The 20,047-nt window shown below is 41.8% G+C and overlaps 1 protein-coding gene across 1 annotated transcript in view; it reads right to left on the bottom strand.

Moving 5' to 3' along the window:
* The window catches only part of fhl3a (four and a half LIM domains 3a), a 34,043-nt gene extending 16,593 nt beyond the window's left edge, over positions 1-17,450 (bottom strand). The window contains exon 1 of the mRNA XM_085365366.1: positions 17,258-17,450. The gene's annotated coding sequence lies outside the window, so the exon portion shown is untranslated. The remainder of the gene's footprint in view (positions 1-17,257) is intronic.
* Positions 17,451-20,047: the final 2,597 nt, after the last annotated feature.

Below are 20,047 nucleotides of genomic sequence, written 5' to 3'. Positions count from 1 at the left end.
ACTGGGCCCAACCTCAACAATAGCTTGTTGGGTGTGTTGATGCGACTCCGTGAAGAAAAGGTGGCAGTCACAGCCGATATCAAACAAATGTTCCATTGCTTCGTGGTCAGGGAGGACCACCGGAACTTTTTGAGATTCCTCTGGCACCAAAACAATGACATGGATCAACCGATCGTGGAATACAGAATGACTGTACATGTCTTTGGCAACAGCCCGTCGCCCGCGGTTGCAACTTACGGACTCAGAAGGGCATCAGAGGACCGAGACAAGCAAGACATCACTACACAACATCTGGTGGAACGACATTTTTACGTAGATGATTGTCTTGCCTCCTTCCAATCAAGTACTGATGCCATTGTTGTTATGCAAAACGCTCAAGACACTATGGCTTCATCTAATCTGAGGCTACACAAGATTGCATCCAATGACGTGGACGTAATGAAGGCATTCCACAAAAACGATCTAGCCAAAGGTCTAAAAGACCTCGACTTAGGAGCTGACATTCCACCTATGCAAAGAAGCCTTGGAATAAGCTGGGACATTGCAACAGACAAATTCACGTTTCAAGCGTCCACTGCTGAGAAGCCCTATACCCGCAGAGGGGTACTTTCAGTTGTCAACAGTCTGTTTGACCCTCTCGGGTTTGCAGCTCCGGTCAGCATCAAAGGCAGAGCTCTCCTTAGAGAACTTTCCACAGACATATGTCAATGGGATGATCCACTCCCAGAAAAGTTGCTCCAAGAGTGGAGTGCATGGAAAGAGTCCCTGAAACTTCTCGAAGAAGTCAGAATACCGAGAATGTACACCTCTATATCCTTCAATGGTGCAGAAAAAAGGGAGCTCTGTATATTCTGTGACGCGTCTACAAAAGCTATCGCTGCAGTAGCCTATGTCAAGCTAACAGACTCAGAAGGCAACAATGAACTGGGATTCATGTTTGGCAAAGCAAAACTCGCACCGCAGCAAGAAATAACAATCCCCAGGCTCGAGCTATGTGCAGCTGTTCTTGCTGTCGAGATTGCTGACATTATCACAGAGGAAATTGATGTTCCCTTCCATTCTACAAGATTTTTCACAGACAGCAGAGTGGTACTTGGATACATACAGAATGAATCCAGACGATTCTACGTCTATGTATGCAATCGCGTACAGAGGATTCGAAAATCGTCCAACCCAGAGCAGTGGAACTACGTTCCAACAGAGCTTAACCCAGCCGACATAGCTTCAAGATCAATCCCAGCTAGTGCACTCTCATCAAGCACATGGCTCAAAGGACCAGATTACCTACTGAGAGCAACTCCTGAAGTGACTAAACATACCTTTGAACTAGTCAATCCTGAATCAGATCCTGAGATCCGTCCAACAGTGACATCACTTTCAACCAATGTCGTGGCTTCTTTCCTCGAAACGAGACGATTTGCGTCTTTCTCTACTTGGGGGTCACTGTTGAGAGCAATAGCAAGGCTCATTCATGTTGCAAGGTGTTACAGGAATAGCACTCCCCCAAAAGGGTGTCATGGCTGGCATATCTGCAAAAGTCTTAGTCCAGAAGATTACAGTAAGGCAAAGAGCGTTGTTCTGAGTGGTCTTCAACACGAGGTTTACCCTGACATCTTCACATGTCTTCAAGCCCAAAAAGACATTCCAAAACAGAGCCTTCTCAGAAAACTCTCTCCTTTCAAAGACAATGCAGACTGTCTCAGGGTTGGTGGTCGCCTTTCACAAGCCAGCATGGAAAGCGACGAAGCACACCCCATTATCATCCCAGGCAACCACCATTTAACTACTTTACTAATCCGACACTACCACCAACAGGTGCAGCACCAGGGGCGCCATTTCACAGAGGGAGCCATGAGATCCGCTGGCTTCTGGATTGTTGGTGGGAAACGGAGCATCAGTTCAGTCATCCACCACTGTGTAATTTGCCGCAAGCTCAGGTGGAACACAGAAACGCAAAAAATGTCAGACTTACCCATCGATCGTGTGACAGTCTGCCCCCCGTTCACTTACGTCGGAGTTGACGTCTTTGGACCGTGGACAATAAGCTCTCGGAGAACAAGAGGAGGCCTTGCTAGCAGCAAACGCTGGGCCGTCATCTTCACCTGCTTGGGCATCAGGGCCATTCATGTTGAGGTCATCGAGACGATGGAGTCGTCTAGTTTTATCAATGCTCTGAGACGATTCATCTCTATCCGAGGACCAGTAAAGCAGCTGAGGTCCGACTGTGGGACCAACTTTCTGGGAGCGTGCAAGGAGCTCGGAATAACTTCAAAACACTGCGGCAACCAGGAAATTCAAGACTTTTTATCCAAGAATGAATGCACATGGATCTTCAACCCTCCTCATAGTTCTCATATGGGAGGAAGTTGGGAGCGCATGATCGGCATCGTGAAGCGCATACTGGACTCTATGCTAACTGTCAACTCAGTTCGCCTGTTGACCCATGAGGTTCTCGTTACCCTTCTAGCAGAGGTAACCGCTATTGTAAACTCTCGACCGCTACTACCAGTCTCATCAGATCCAGATTGCCCCCTTCTTCTTACGCCTGCTACCCTCCTTACGCAGAAAACTGGATTACCACCTACACCACCCGGACACTTTGACAATAAAGATATGTTCGGACGCCAATGGAGACAAGTGCAACATCTTTCAAATGTCTTCTGGCACCGTTGGAAAACACAGTACCTGCCGACACTCCAAGAGTGAAGAAAATGGCAATCTGTGAGTCAAAACCTTCAAAAGGGAGATCTAGTTCTTCTAAAGGACAGTCGAGCTAAAAGAAACCACTGGCCCATGGGGGTGGTTGTTGAGACCTTTCCTAGCCAAGACGGACATGTCAGAAAGATTGAGGTAAAGGTCACTTCTGGATGAATATCTAAAACCTTCTTAAGACCAGTGACAGAGACTGTACTCCTGCTGCGAAATACTAATAGAGACATTGATCCTTAAAGATGGTGATGACATCCAATAGATGTCAGACGGGGAGTGTGCTGGTGTAGTTCTTCTTCCCACCAGCAAGAGTCGCTACAGTTCTTTCATGCCAAGATTTGTTTGTTATTAGCTGTAGAGTTAGTAATGCAGCACACTTTGAGAAAAGACTGACTCAGCATGTTGTTCAGATAAACATCTGCATCCATCCTCTTCGTTGTTTTACAGAAAGCATCGCTTGTGAGTATTTAAGTTGAACAAGAGTTAATGCAACTATATTGGCTATTATTTATGCACTTTTATGGTTAAAGGTGTACTGTATTCAGATTTACTTTCTTTCCAATGTTAGCTAGTTTAGCCAACTGATTTGCATTATCGTGTGAATATATAGGCTGAATATTGCTTATTTCTTCTGTTTGTAGTTTCACTCCGTTGATAATTGAAGGCAGCGTCAATAAAAGGGACGATACACCTGTCAGTTGTCGAGGAGTTTATCTATCTGCATAACTGTATCCAGTGTATCAGTGAGGGCAGAATAACCTGTTTAAGGCATTTTGGGAAATTAAATCTAATTACACAATGGTTTGGAAATGCTTTGACTTTGTTTTCCATGCTTTGTGATATAATAAAAATAACTTGTGATGGAGTCATGGACATTTCTCCTTTTCTTTTCTATTTGCTATGGCTATGTCTTTATTGTTGTACTTAAATCTGTGTTATACAACTTTTGACCTTGTTAGGAATGGCTGTTTTCACTCTGAGTGAAAACAAGAGGAGCAGTCATTTTTAGAGTTCCTTTAGAGACCTGTCTGAAAGGGCCACAGATTGATGCATTGTAATGTAGCACAGTGACTGAATCTGTCATTAGTTAACATACAAACACACATGCATTTGTACTTGCGTCTCTGAGAGGACACTGCCCAGTCAAAATGGTAAATGGTAAATGGCCTGCATTTGTATAGCGCTTTTCTAGTCCCTAAGGACCCCAAAGCGCTTCACACTACATTCAGTCATTCACCCATTCACACACTGGCGATGGCAAGCTACATTGTAGCCACAGCTGCCCTGGGGCGCACTGACAGAGGCGAGGCTGCCGGACACTGGCGCCACCGGGCCCTCTGACCACCACCAGTAGGCAAACATGGGGTTAGTATCTTGCCCAAGGATATTTGGCATGCAGCCAGGAGGCAGCCTGGGATCGAACCACCGACCTTCTGATTAGTGGCTGACCTGCTCTGCCACCTGAGCTACAGCCACCCTGTAGTTATGCTGACTAAGCAAACTGTTATGTCATTCTAACATCAAACCTAAAATCAAGTCTTACAGTTTTTCTCGATTGTTAAGACTCATTCCTGGGAAGCTACTCTCCTTTTCCCCAAACTGTGAACACAAAACCCAATTTTCAAGATACATTCACAAAATCTCTGACTCTTCTTCAAAACCAAACTTTCACCCCAAAACAGTTCAATCTGTGCTCAAAACTGAACTATGCCATCAAATCATGCCTCAAGTCAATCTAAATTAAATACTCTACTGAGTAGTCACTAAACACTACATAGAAAAAAGGAAAACACAATGCTCAGGACATGAAGTGGTAGAAATAAATGTTTATTTAGGCTAAATGCATGTTGCAAACCAAAATACCTGGGCATTTCTAGAAATCCTGTGCATTTACATGTAGCACTTGTACGTAGAAATAAAGCACACAAATATTAAAAATGAAGTACAAAGAAAAGAAGTGCATTACTCCGCCACAGCATCATTTCTCCGTACTGGGTCAGGCCACAGGACTTCATCTACATCACAGGCCACATTTACTCTGGCCAGGCAATGGGGGGGAAAACCCCTGGCATGCCGTATCCAGGCTTGACATGCCTCCACACCCATGTCACCACAGGCCAGTTCCATGGCTTGCAGGAGATTTATCCTGGTGTAAGGTTGGCGTTCATATACCCTCCACCGCCATGAGGAGAAGAATTCTTCAATGGGGTTCAGGAAAGGGGAGTATGGTGGAATCTACTGATTTTTGGTTGTACCCTTAGTCCGACCTCCTTCATTGTCATACCATGGACAAGGACATGATCAATCACAGTAGCTCTGATTTCATCTGAAATTACCGTACTGTTCTTTGTCCTCGCTGACCACCTCGACCACCTTGACCTGCTCAACCTCCTCTCACACAAACTCCTTTTTTTGGATGTCTATCCATTGTAGTGCCTCACAAACCAGTGCTCTGGCTTATATGTACCCTCACATCATTAGCCACAAGTGTGATAAATTTTGAATTGTTGTGTTCAACCAGTGACACTTGAGCTTTACTTGTGTTTGACTTTTGTCACCTGTGCTCACCATTATGCAACACAGGTGCATCACAATGACAATGTGTTGACAAGATGTGTCTAAACAGGTAAAAAATGCTTATGGTTTTGCCAAAAGAGTGATTGATTCAATAAGTGGGTTCAGGCAACTGACACTTTGTAGTAACAAAGTTTGTAAAAACAACTGTAATGTTTGGGGGTAACTCACACACATGCACAAATCCACTTAATCCTGCCTATAATGTGAGTCACCAATGTTTCACATACCTGCTAACACAATTAATTAACTATGCACTTGTATTTTATGTCTAAACTTAAAGTATACTGGATAAGCATGGCCACAGAGGTGGGAAACTTAAACATGTTCAGACCTCTGCTCCTTAGACACTGATTTTGTGGCTATTAGTCACAGGGGGGCACTGAAATTTATAGGCAGTTTCCCAGACGAGGATTAAGCCTAGTCCCAGACTAAAAAAAACAACGCAAAACAGAGCAAAAAGCAAATAAATCCATGAACATCTCCATTGATAAAAGTTTGTAGTCTAGGACTATACTTACTTCATGGCTGGGAAACCAGCCCTGAGGCTAACTAAAGAACCAAAAGACACAAAATGGCTCCTTCAGACTCTTGGTCATTCCCAGGTGGTCTCCTAATGTTGCTTAGTCAGCATAACTAGCCAGGACATCAAGGAACCAGGCTAGAGTTTCACAGCCCGCACACTCAGCAATCTGAGCATGCCACACACAACTGTTGAGTATACACTCACAAGTGCAAGCAATTATTTTTAACTCATTTAGACTTGCGGCTCGTGGCTGCAGTGATGGCACCTGACCCTGAGGTTAATATCAAGGCAAGGGAGCTTTTTATTATTTCTCTGTTTAGACATTCATCCAAATATCCCCAGACATGAATATTCAGCATTTTGTAATAAGCAGGTGGATGTTTTCATTCACTGAGCGCCAGGGATTTTATGAGTTTTATGCATTATAAGGGGTGAGAGAAATCTACGTTCCTGACAACAGCTGCACAAACTGTCCTTCATAACCGCAGCAGACCAGAACACTCACCTCTCTCCCCCTTTGACACTGTTACCCTGAAAAGACAGGTTTATTTAAACAACAACAACAACAACAACAACAACAACAAAAAAGCAATTCACTGGATAAGAAAATAAGGGTAACATGCCAATTGTGAACTGGCTGGGATGATTAGCTTAGAAGTCATTTCCAGTACATGTTGCCATTCTTTCCCTTCTCAGACACATTTCCATGGCAACAAGTAAACAGTGCCCTCATTCCCTAGCACCATAAACCTCTTGGCAGTGACGTTTAGCTCTCATTTCATCCTGCTCACTTCTGCCTGAGGGCACTACCCAACGTTTTATTAGGAATGCTGGTGCAATGTGAAAACTGATGTGTTATGCCATCCTGAAAAGGCGACTCTGGACTTCCTCACTATTTCAAGAGCGAAGCCTGTAACGCAAGCGTCATGTTCCCCGGTCATAAAAAAAGAAAAAAAAAAGATGTGATGTCCACTTCCTTTACTCTGCTAATCAGTCTGAGAAACATACCCAGGTTCATTTCCTACTGGCCGATGACCGCTTTCACCCGTATGCGGTGGATAACAATGAGAAGTCCAAGACAGTATGCACACACACACTGCTTCTTCCTGTTACCCCAAACACAGACATCTCTGGGACTTCTCAGAGAGATGTTCACATACATTTTGCAAACACACAGTCACAATGAAAAACAGATGTATTATGTCTAAACACAGTGAAACAGTCCCGCGGAAGGGCAAAGTCACAGATACACCTGCAGCAAATTGTGGACGTTTTTACACACACCTAATGCAAGTGCACACAAAGCTGAGGGTAGAGTGTAGAGAGATCAAACAAAAAATAAACACTGCAACCAAAACAGGGGGCAATAAGTGGCACGAAGAGTGCAATGAGCAGCTGCATACACACACACCGTTTGTTTAACTTTCTTTGTGGGGACTTCCTGTTGGGTGTAATTATCTCTCATATTTATGATCTCCAGCTTTTCTGCTCACATAAATGAAGCTGATAGGGTCAAGCAGTCTGATGCATTAAGGAAATGAGTTTCAAACACAGTGGGAAGATCTTGGTAACAACAATCTAAACATGATGAGTAGTTGATGAATTCACACCAGGCTGATGATCAGGCGCCCCCTTACACTCGAACCCTCACCAGCAGTTCGGAAGATGGAAGCCTTACTTAGTCAAACAATGATGTCATTGTTGGTGAGACTACCGTAGAGTGAGATTTAAAGTGCAAGGGACGATAAAAATCAGTTTCCATTCAGACTCAACTTGAGATTGTATAAATTTCCATTTATATTTCTGCATACTGATGCAAAAAAAAGAAGAAAGGACTGTGTAGGAACATATCTCCTGTGACCCACTTTTTAGGATCCGGAGATCAGCCGCCTCTTTTTCCTCTTTGTCAGTCTCCCTGTTTGCTTTAACCTTTAAATAGGTTACTCTGGGCCAAGTCATGTGACTACCTGATGTCTTGGCAGTGCATGTATGCTTTCTGGAAAAAAAACCCCAACAAAACACATGATGATTGGCTACAAAACCAGGATGTGTATATGTGAGCGGTGCAGTAGTGGAGGTTAGTGACCTAGAGGTCAGACATCCCCCTCGCCTGACTGCTAGGAGAATGTCTCGGTTCTGAAATGCAGCAGGTAGGCTCTGTGGCTGCAATGAGCTCACTTCAAAAGGTGTCCATAAATCACACTGACATGCATCCACCCTTACCTCCCCACGTCCCTCAGTTGCTCTTACACCTACCGATTTCCCCTTTTCTCTGCCGCCATCGAACAAAGCTTCAGACTATATGTCTTTTGTCCCTTACTAGTTCTGATCATTTATGTTTTGAGCTCTTGCATCCACTCACAAGGCCACAATCGCACAAGTGCATTCATTTATTTGTGTAGTGACCTAGGCAAAGCCGTAGGAGTAAAAAAAAAAAAACATTGCAGAAAAACCAGGGAGAGGTGGAGTGATAGTAGTAGATGTAAGCGTATAGTCACCTAAAAGTGATTAGCACTAGTATCAAAAAACAGCAGTCCCTGTGATACACAATACATCCCAGTAGATTTATCTGAGATTGTTTTAAGTCCCCGAGATGAGCCGCAAGTTCAGAAATCCAAGCTTGTTTCTTGACTTTGCCGAAAGAGAGCTGCAATCCGTCAGGTCCTTATCTTAGAGTGTCACACACTGGGATCTCTTTATCATGCAGCCATGCAAAACACCATTCATCTTCCCCACCTAATTCATTATCGGTGATAAAATGCAAAGACCCAGCTGCAGTTGTTAAATGGAGAGGCGAGATGTGAAAACAGGTGCTTTGGTAAACACTGATAGCATTGCTGAATTATGTTGCTTCCAAAGAAGACCTGTCTATCTCTTTCAATCTATTAACCAGAGCTCCTACCCGACTCTTGTCTGACCTTATTCAGCTTTTGTCCTGCTTCTCTTTCCTATATAGAAGAATGATTTGGGAACTGTGCTGAACACAAAACAGACACAAGTTGAGGACTTAGCTAAAGCCACAAGGATAGCATCCTGGTTTCACAGCCTCTTCATCGATCAAGTAAAGTGTAAATGTAAGTCATGCTAAGTGTAAATTATCAGGATACATGGATCCACCTTCACTATTAGACTAGCAGTAGATAAAGGTTAAAAGCTACATGGCACAAAGTGCTGTGCAGAGACACTGAGATAATCCAATGCCTGACCTTCTCAAGAAACACGCAGTGTCTCAAATGAGCTTGATCATGCAAGTCTTCTCATACTATAGGACACTTTTTCCTTCTTTTTTCTTCAGCAATCATTAAACCTTAAACAGTTTCCACTCACCAGTGTTGAGAAAGTGTGCGATGCGATGAGGGATGGGGTTTTTTAAGGGGGGTTGAATACTTCCACAGTGAAGTCATGGCGCTTGTGTCATTGGCCCTCTGCTTTGCTTTGCTCACCGTCTGGCCTGCATTTTACCCATTGATCTAATTTCCATTGCCAACACTGGATGTGGTTCTGTTTGAAGCTGAATGTTTAGGTCCATTAAAGTACTGACAGAATTGCAAACGTATGGTGGACCTTAGGACAAGTAGGAAAACAACTTAGTGTTTTTTGCCAGGCTTCTGAAAAGACTGGAGAATATAGTATGAATATGGAAGACTGTCTCGTTCTGAGGGGCGTTTAGCAGGATGGAAGAAGGCGAGACCTTAACGTTACCTTCTAGCATCTTTACTTTACTATATAAAGATGCCTTGAGACAATTGTTGTGGTGTAATGGCTTTATATAAATAAAACCAAATTATTTCTTGTGCATCATATGTGAGCAAAGCGTCAGAAAAGCTTATATCCATTTATGTAGAATCTTTATGTTCAAATGTGTTGCTGGTAGTTATTATCAAATATAATTTTAAACACACAGTAGAATATCTCACCTTCAAAATCTGACTTGCCTATATTCTATTTTCAGTTAAATATGGGGTTTAAATGATTTGCAAATTATTGCACATCAGCATCCTAACTTTTAAAAAACTTTTTTTAAAACCCGGATGTTGCATTGTGTTGGAGAAATGTTATATTTGTACTGTGCTGCCACTAATGCGGTCAAAAACCATCTCTGTAGGTGGTTTGACTCGCTGCCCAGGCCATACACAATACATCAAGCTGCTAGTTGTAATGGGGGGTCTGTATCTGTCACATAATTTCTACAACATCACAAAGACAGCTTTATTTCTACGCATAAGGGCAGAAAACTACACAGTGACTCTTATAATGCTCGGATAAGACAACATAGACACTATACGGTTAGCTGCAAGAAGGGAACAAAAAGAAGACATTTCCAAAGACACAAAAATACACTTCATTGAGGCTGCAACAATGAGGTCCAGACATTTATAATTTTTCCCCATCAAATGAAACTGAATTGCTGCAAAAGCACTCCAAGGTACTATTTTTCAAATTCATTTAGCCATATGTGTATTGATGTACCACATGTTCTGCAAAAAGGCCTATTTTGTGTGCCCTTTTATGTTTTTCCAGCTGTGGCAGAGACATAGTCATCATATGACGACATCTTGGCTTTAGATTTTTTTTTAATATAATTTTTTGAACTGTGCAGACAACTATATCCAAGAATAATTGCATCACAGCCCAACATATATCCGATAAGTAATAATAAACAAATAATCAAAAATTATATATGAAATGCATGTAAACTTACGCAATATTTAAGTTTAAGTGTCTGAAATTGTCTGTAAATTTTCAGCAAATATATAGTTACCCTTCATATTCAAAAACAGTGAAAGGCTCCATGCTCAGTGTTGCATGCGTGGACTTTCTGTCCTTGGTAAAAAGGTTTGGAATTGCTACAGAGCCAATGATGGTTTTCAATGCCAGGTGATTACGCTAAAACAAAAGTAAAACAACGCCTACATAATTCTGGGGTGCTGGAAAAGTTTGAATCATTAGGAGCTGTGCTGAAAGTACTAAAAACATCCTGAGCTGAATGTGATTGGCTGGTTGTGAACACACTTTCAAACACGGCAGTATTTCATTGTTAAGATTACACTGCATCACTTTTAAGGAGTTTCATAGTGGAGAGATGATGCCAGACGCATCGCTGGATGCACAATGTGTTCTTTTGCTTGTTTGCATTTTTGAAATAAAAGTAAATAGTTGTTGAAATTATTGCAAATTAATAGAAATTTCTCTAAGACAGAGAGGTGGTGCACAGAGTGTACTATAAACAGTAGGGATGTACATTTGCCTTTGATTACACCTTTCTGTAACAGTCCTTTGATAAATGCGTGCGCTCACCTCTCCTAGCCATCTCACCCTTTCATTCTCGCTTTTCACTTCAACCAAAGAAGCCACAAAATCCCTTCCCAGTTCTCTGTTAGTCGTTTTAGTCGTACATCACCGTCGTCTTCTCACAGAGAAGCTAACGTCCTTTTATAGCCAGACAACGGCCACTTTCTGCCATTTATGGCTCCTCCAAGGCACTGAATGAGGGCCAGTCAGTATCCAGTAAAGGTGAGAGAAGACAGGGAAGCAAGGGAGGCCAAAAAATATCCTGCCCTCTTCGAACACCTATTCTATGTAACTTTGACAGGTTTACAATTAGTGCCAAATGCTACCCAAGCAGTAGTGAACGCGTTCTCCTCTGTGTATTTTGAAAAGGGCACAACTGTCATATACAGCACAATTTATTGACTGACATAAATCCACACCTCTGTGTATGCAGCGAGTCTGGCTTGTCTCAGCTTGTTTTCTCTGTAGAGACTATTGTCTCTGCCACAGACCCGTAAAGATTATAGTGAGATGGTAGAAAAGTATGCATGTGTGCCTGCGATACGTGCGCGCAAAAGGCAAAAAAGAACTACGAAGATGGAGCAAGATATTCTGGCTAAAGAATCACATTCTTCATCATTTGCTAGTTTCATCATGCAGAGCAGGCATTTTTACAGTGTTTATGTTAAGCAAGGGGGAACGTGCTCTCTTACAGCTTCACTCCAAATAAACAGAGTTGTATTTATCAGAGACAAGATAATTCACTTCTGAACATGTACCAGCTTTTCACACAGGACATCGTGTAAACTCCCTGGGGTTCATTCCTTGGAGACAGTTGTGCAACACAGCAAACATTTGTGAGCAGTCAAATAAAAATGTGCACATGCTAAACAGCTTGCTTCACACCCAAACTCGATTGACGGCACTTCCTCTGTTGTGATGTCACAGTCTGGGCTCATTCTGTGCAGATGTGAGAGCCGACCCTATAAAGTATTTGGGAAGCAATCAACACCAGCGCAGTTGGCATTGCGGCAAACTGAAGTTACAGCCAAATAAAGACACAACTACTGCAGCATGGGGTAAAGGTGAGATACAGTAGTGCTGTGGTGGAACAAACAGTGCAGGTATACAGAGCCAAGCTTTAATTACCTTTCCAAGACATCTGTTATGAGAACAGAGGTCTGCTAGTATGTTGTTTAGAAGAAATTCTTTGCTAACAGCCCATTCTTTCTGGGGGTTGCAGTGTTTTGAAAGGTGGCATTTTAAGCTGCAGGCACTGTTGCTGTGTTTGTTGCCTGCTGTGCATCACTGCGTGGTTAAGGACTGTTTGCCACATGCTCTCAAATTATTACCTAATTAAGCCAATGTACAAGACCATCCAATGGAAAGGATGATACAGTTGATGATTGCTGTTAGATTAATGTACATGTAGTAACCTACAAAGCATTTTAGCAGGTAGGATCAGGATCAGGGATCTATAAGTAACAGACACACCAACTTGAGAGTCATCTACTTGTGACAGAAGTCATGATCATTTCAACTCAGTGAGTCCCTCATTATATTATCCAGAAGAATCTCTCTCTGTTATTCCACATGCAAAAAGTGTGGTGTTACAATCTGAAGTGTAAGCACTGGTTCTTTATTTTTTCATCTTCCCTAGCAGACATATGAGGATGGAATAACATCTTATTACCTTGGATCTTGAAGAAATTCTCCTCACTCAACATTCCTCTCCTCAAGTACTTCCATTAACCATAGGTTATCCTATGATTTAGCCACAGCCCAACATAACCATTAGTTATATGAATTTATAACACACATCTTATTACCAGTTATATAAAAGCCCTGCAATTTGTCCACAGACTTTGAATTTGAGCTTTCTTCTGAGTCCTCCCTTCTCCCTTTTCTTGATGGGACTTGCAACTATTCTTCCTCTTTGTCAAAATCTACTACTTTCCCAGGACAGCATCATTTATGGGTGCCAACTTTTTAAGCAACCAATTACATTATGCAATTCAAAGATCTTCACACCTTTTGGCAAAGTTTCAGTCAACACATAGCGGACTTGAATGAGTTCCAAGAAACTAACGAAAGTTTTTTTCTGGGATCCTGCTCTCAGGAACAAGTCAGGTTACACAGATGATGGAAGGCTTTGTAACGGCCGTAGGTTTTACATGACATTCCTTTTATCAGGTCCCGTACATCTGTTGGCACATGACCCTACTCTCTTCCCTTTAGGTGAGGGCGCAGAGAAAGAGTCATGAGTGACTAACACATTTCTTCAGCGCACAACTGAATGTGATGACGAAGCATTGAATCGACAGGATTTCTGCACCCAAACAACATCTGTTTCATGTGAGAGGCTGCAAAGGAAACACTGATAAGCTATGAATGATTTCCATAAATTCAATGTGTAATAAATTTATAGGACACGTGTGGAAAACTTGAATGGATAAGGTGAAAGGCGGAGTGATGTACTCTTTCATGCCATATAATTAGCTTGTATTAAACTCGCAGGTGTGTAGTTATAAGTTACCTATTATTCCATCCTCACAATTTGGTATTTCTTCTGAAAACAGTATTTCCTTTAAGGATAGCAGGTACTGTATTGTAAGTGCTAGGTACAGACCCGTAATTACACTCCTAAAGGAGCATAATTACCCCATTAGCGCAGAGTCAGTTACCTTTAACACGCCTTTGCAGTCTATATGAAGTTTGAGTTCTCCTTACATAAAATCTCATATGGACTGAACACTGTGGCAGTGAGAAATAAGAGCAGTTACACGTGTTAGACAAAATGAATGAATTGTGAGGTGGTGGTGGGGCGAGGGGGGCACTACCTCCCACAGGGGCCCTGGCTCAAGGGATCATGTTTCAGACGTTTACCAACAAAGCGTCCATGGAGGAAGTCTTGCGACCCTCACAATAACAGCACAGCACCTGGGCCTTCCCCACACAGGAAACCTGAGGTCATTTCCCCCCTTTCACGGAATGCAGACACACTCATGCTGCCAGCCACGCGCCCCCATATCCTAATGAAGAGGGAAGTGAGTAACGGTGGAGGAGACACATTCAAGAAAAAAAAGAAAAAAAATATATATATATGTATGTATATGAAGCAGAAAGGACTACATTTTGCCTTATATGGTCTCACATGTAACACAGACATTAAAATTCTGGAAACAAGTTATGCAGTCTCATATCTGTACTGGGATAATCAAATTTTCAGATTTTTAACTGAAAAGAAAAACAAGACACAACAAGGACCAAAGCGTGGGGGCATGCAAGTGAGGGTTAGGAAGACACCGCTATCTTTTTAAAAGACACACACGCCTTAACTTTGAAAGAAGCTGAAGCAGTAATCAAAATAAAACTCTGACACATACCACCGAGGGACAGGAAAAATACAATGCGAAATGTCAGGGGAGAACCACTTCTTTACAAATCTATATTCTGCTCTCAAACCACCTGCAAGCACTTGACCACCAGTTCCTCCATCATTATCCTTGGCCTTATTTCAAATGGTGCCAACACATAAAACTAGCTACAGCCAATTCAAGTCATTTAGCTGCAGTCCCACTACAGTTTAGAGCTGGCCATGGTCCAACCACCATGCAGGGAGAAACCTTTAGAAAACACTGAGACCTCTGAAGAATGTGACCATGGTCAATGAAACAGAGAGGGAGAGAGGAAGAGGGAAAAAAGCAAACAAATACATTATACAGCCCGTGGGCTCTGTCAAGGCAAGCTCCCCAGATGCTAAATGGGACAGAATGACTGTCTTTTGGTTGCTAGGGTATTACTTCTGCTTGTCACTGTGGCAAAGCATTTGTGTAAAAATAATAAACATAACCTGTCAATGGTGAAAGCACAACGAGAGTTCAAAAAGAGCACATCCCTTCAATTCTGTAGTGACACAAAGAAAACAAGGGTGCTGGATCTAATGTTGATTTAAACAGTTGTTGTCTTTGCATTAAAACACACCTTATTTAATAATTCATTTAGCATTTTTCTGCATTAAATGGGGACTCAAAGCACTTTCTACTACAAGCCTTCATCACGTTACTTTATGTATAAGCACCTTGCCTAACCATCATGAGCAACACTCACACACCAATGAATGCACTGAGGTAAACTCAGGGCTCAAAAACTTGCCCAAGGATACTTCAGCATACAGATTACAGTAGTCAGGGATTGAACCAGTGACCTTCTAATTAGTAGAGGACTGCCTCTGGCTCCTAGGCCTCAGCTGCTCCACAAAGACATATGTTTTTAAGGAACCACTGGGTTTCAGGAGTCAAGCCCTTACTTTAAATCTAATAATAATTTAATTTTAACAATGGATCAAGAGACTATGCATAAGCATTCGCTCATCACAAAGACATCACCCAGATCCACAGGTTCCTTCATTTGCAAAGAGTATCAGCATTTTTGCCTCATTATTTTCTCATTTCTCGTGTCCTCATCCTAACTTTATTGTGCTCACTGCGTATCTCTGCTCTCATTAAACCCTATTCCCAGCTAAAGCTGGAAAGTGTGACTGTAAACTACATGCTGAGTTCCAGACAGACAAAGCTAACAAGCAGGAACTAGTTGAGAGAACAAAACTAAGAAAGGAAAGTCAATATCACAGCTATGCTCACTGTTTGGCCAGCTTCAGAGCTCTAAACAAAAGCCTGTGTTGTTCCTTATCTGCTGGATATGCAAATATGCAACTGTAAGTGCCATATCAACTTTATATGGTGACAATATCGTATGTCAGTGCTGCATAACAGTTTCTGTGTTTCTGAGATCCCTAGTGATTCAAAGCATGGTTAGAATTTAACTTGACCAAATCTTTGTATGTTAATGATCTGTTACAGGCACTGCAATGTAATAAAAACCCTCCTAACACAATGGAAAAACTGAATTTGCATCTTCAGTCTGTAACTTGGCATCACATGTAGTGTCAGCACAACAGCAGTCGTTATGTCCCTGAAAGCCCTTCCAACTATACCCGAGAAAAAACACAATACTTTGTGTCTGTAATCTGCTTACGCTGTAGAAATAAAAATAAACACCATTTCCATCTTCAATCCTTGGATTAAACTTTATCCCATTGTGAACACGTTACTCTCACCGCATGCCCACTGCACCCGCATGACACAACAGATGAAACACCAAACAATCACCACAAGGATGACACTGCTACTATGCATTATGATGTCACGATACACGCCCAACACAAACCTCAAAGCTGCAGTACAGACACACCCATCCCAGACGCACACTGCCATACCCCACTTTGTTCTGCTGGAGAAATGACAAGTTAAGCCCGAGGGACTTTGCTCCGTGAGGCCTTCACACGTTGCTCAGCCAGGAGCTTCAGTGGCACAAAAGTTCCTCCTTAATCCTTCCTCGACACAGTTCAGTGGGTCACACAAACTAACACACTCTGTTTCTCCATTGTTTGTTTTATGCCTCATTTGCATGTTTGCATATACTGTTTTACAATAATAAGGAAAAGCAAAGGAGAAAAGAAAGGAGAAAAACACATAGACAGACAGAAAAGATCCAGACCCCCTGAAATGTCTCTGGGTTTTACTTTGCAGGCTTATCCACGGGCCCTGTGTTTGACTAAGGTGTGAAGGATTAATACTTGTCATAATGTCAAGCCCAAGCCTGCTCTTTTCTTGCAATTCCCAACATGAATAGTACAGAGTAAATGTGATCTTAAGATGTTAAATTATACATGAAGCTCATACTGTGCAGCTAAGTGCAGTGCTACCAGTACAACCACATGAAAGACAACTAATAATAATCAGTATTTCAGTAAGCTGATCACTATTCAGCTGAAAATACATTTCACAAAGAGTAAACTTTTGCCACGAGACACAATCATAGGCTGTTATTTATTATCCATTTACTGAATATAAAATAGTAATGACACAACTAGTAATTACAACACTTTAAGTTCTTTAAACTCGAGATTCTTTGTGAAATGTATTTTCAGCTGAATACCTCACCAAGAATCAGTATGTATAAGTTACTTTATTTTGCCATGATCCATCTTTTGCGAAGTAATTTCCTGCTTGAAAGGTAAATTCATTGTTTAGTAAAAAGGAATACCGTGATAATAAGGAGAGGAAAAGTCTCTATCTCTCTCTATATTTTTTTTAAAAGAAAGTTGAATCCTACCAGGGGTCTCTGAAGTCTGGAGGCACCTTTGGAACTTCAAAGTGGTAACCCGCCTCCTCCTCTGCAGGCACTCGCTCAGATCAGGACTGGGATCAGTTCGCAGATCGCTCCTCCGACGTGTCGCCCGCAACTGTGCAACTTTTTGTGTTTCCTCTGACTGTTGATAAACCTCTGCGGCAGAGAGGGATGCAGCTTGCCGGCTACTTTTGTCCTACTACTGAGGAAGTTGCTGGTGAGTCACAAGATCCCGCCCCCCCAAAAAACATTCCTCCCTTCCTCCCTCCCTGCAGCGACTTCAAACGAGACCTGAGAGTAGTCTAGGCAGTGGAGGGTACATCCCAACCGGGCCTTATTTTTTCCGTGCTGCTGTCAGTTTTAGTAGAATTACATATTATAGCCGAGTTAATATCCTTAACAGGAAACACCGACTTACAATAAGTATGGTGGAGAAGGCGATACTGCTCACGAGCTTCCTTAATTAATTCTGACAAGCAATCAGCCGGTTAGTAAATAAATCAAGCAGAAGTAAAACGTCTGACAGATGAATGTGAAATTATCTGTGAACCTCCCATGCAATGTTTAGAGTTAATACACATGAGACGTGACCACTCTATGAGAGCTGGAATAGACTCCAGCCAGGCCAGCACCCTCAACTGGAGAAGCGGGTAAAAAAAATAAAATACATTTCGATAAAATAAATAAATAAATAAAGCATGAATGGATGCATATAATAGTGTTCAAATGCTCTGACATTTTGGTCTCAGATCAATTCCAGATATTAATGACTTGGCTTCAAATAGAGACTTTATATTTCCTACAGTCTAAATAATGTGTAAGTATAAATATTAACTGGTGAAAGTGAACAGCAGCAAGCAGCCTAGATATGTATTAAGACATTCTTGCTTTTCTAAAACACACAAATCTCTTGCTTTTTAAGTGACATTTGTTGACCTTTTCATGCAGTTACATTACCAAAAAGGGTAAAGAGCAAACCCAGTTGCTAAATTACACTTCCCTATTTTAAAGTGTGGGTCATTTCTCCACACCCCATGTTTCATTTTTTGTCATGACTCAACAAGTGGGAGTGACATTTTCCCCTGGATGCAGCTGGCTGCTGTTTTGTCATACAGTGAATGATCCTGATATCTCCATTTGAGTCATTACAGTGAATCAGTATGTTCCCAACCCATTAAACACAGTATCGTTGGCAGAATTGCCTCCATGCATGATAAACAGTATGGCACGTTCAGGTCGGCAGTCACCATACACTGGTATTAGGGATTGAACCATATACACAGCAGCAGCTCAAACATAGCAAAGACCACAAAGACCACACTCTCTGTAGGAAAAGTTTTCAAAGAATAACTGTTTGTGAATTGGTGAAAAAAAACCTCAACATTTAACAGTTCAATATGTGTAATTAAACAACTGTGGTGCTAATTTTCAACTCCATATTTTTAGTCTGCTAGTATAGCTTTGTATTGCAGTTCACAGTTTAAAGCAATCCTTGGCGACCTCATACTGACCTATGCTGCTTTGATGCGGCCCCTAAGATCATCCTGTGGCCAAAAAAAGCTGTTTTTAACCACTGTTTAAGCTCATTGCAGGACTTCATTTCAAGGATGTCAGTATTGTTATTATTACATGCTGCTGTTTGCAGCTATACTGAAGACCCTCTCATAGATTTTCCTTTTAAGGGTGCTCTGCAAGTTTTCAGTAAGGCGGAGATAAGACCATAATACCCACCGCACCATCTGACCATATCTGTGATTTGAACCAGTAATTAATCTTCTCACAGTTTGATGATCTCAATTTTCAAACCTTCTCTGTGGTTTATATGCTTCTTGCAAGGCAAGCTATTTGATACTCTTATTTTAGGCTGGCCTCAATCAAAGGCCACATAAAGGTCAAGTAAAAAACGTCACGACGCCACGCAGATGTGAACCGTGGTGCGCGCTTTCTCCTGGAAGACATTATTCACGTTACACTGCATTTCAATCAAAAGTGTCACAAACAGCTTTGCAAACAACAAAAACAGACCATGCAAGAGAATTTCAAACCTTTCTCACTTCCACCTAACAAAACAGGATTAGTCTCTGGGTGATGTGTGCCGAGTGACAGTTTCAGAAATGTGCCAGTGTAAAGGGCTAAAAGGTTTCAGACACTGTTTCAGCCATCTGAAAAGCCCTCTGGCTGTAAGGCACTAACATACTAACTTAAAACTCTCTGTGTCCATCCTCAGCTATCTGTTAGCTATTTGTTATCACTGGGATTCAACTCACTATTTAAAGCAAGTTTCATGTAAATTTATTGCAGAGAGATGAAAAGATCTCTTCACTCTATGAGAAATAACTGACTAGATGTTTGTATTACATTGTGGACATACTTTGTGTAACAGCTGCACCACCATCAGTAAATAAGAACAGCGATCAGTCAATACACTTCTCATTCAAATAAGACTTTCACAAGAAATGCCAGTGCTCAGAAGTACTAAACACTACAATATAAATTCCTGCTAATTTCATTCACTTAATATGGCATCGTTGTTTCTTGATTGTTTATGGACGAGCAACAGAGGATATCCCATATTAAGTTAAAGTTCAAATCAAAACCCTCCGACCATGTGGCATGTTGTTTTTCATGGTTCTTTGAAAACTGAAAGAGTGTGATCCCCACTCGTTTGACCCCTCACTTCCACGCAACCCCCTAATTATGAATTCTAATTTTACACTCTGAGGCGTGGTCCCATCAGGCTGTGTGAAACATTACAGGATTACAGGCCTGTCAATT

The sequence above is a fragment of the Diplotaxodon limnothrissa genome, linkage group LG11, assembly GCF_057381915.1.
Source record: "Diplotaxodon limnothrissa isolate DT_005_m linkage group LG11, D_limnothrissa_male_GT1.1, whole genome shotgun sequence".
In the NCBI taxonomy this organism is placed as follows: Eukaryota; Metazoa; Chordata; class Actinopteri; order Cichliformes; family Cichlidae; genus Diplotaxodon; species Diplotaxodon limnothrissa.
This window is presented reverse-complemented; position numbering and strand designations above follow the sequence as displayed.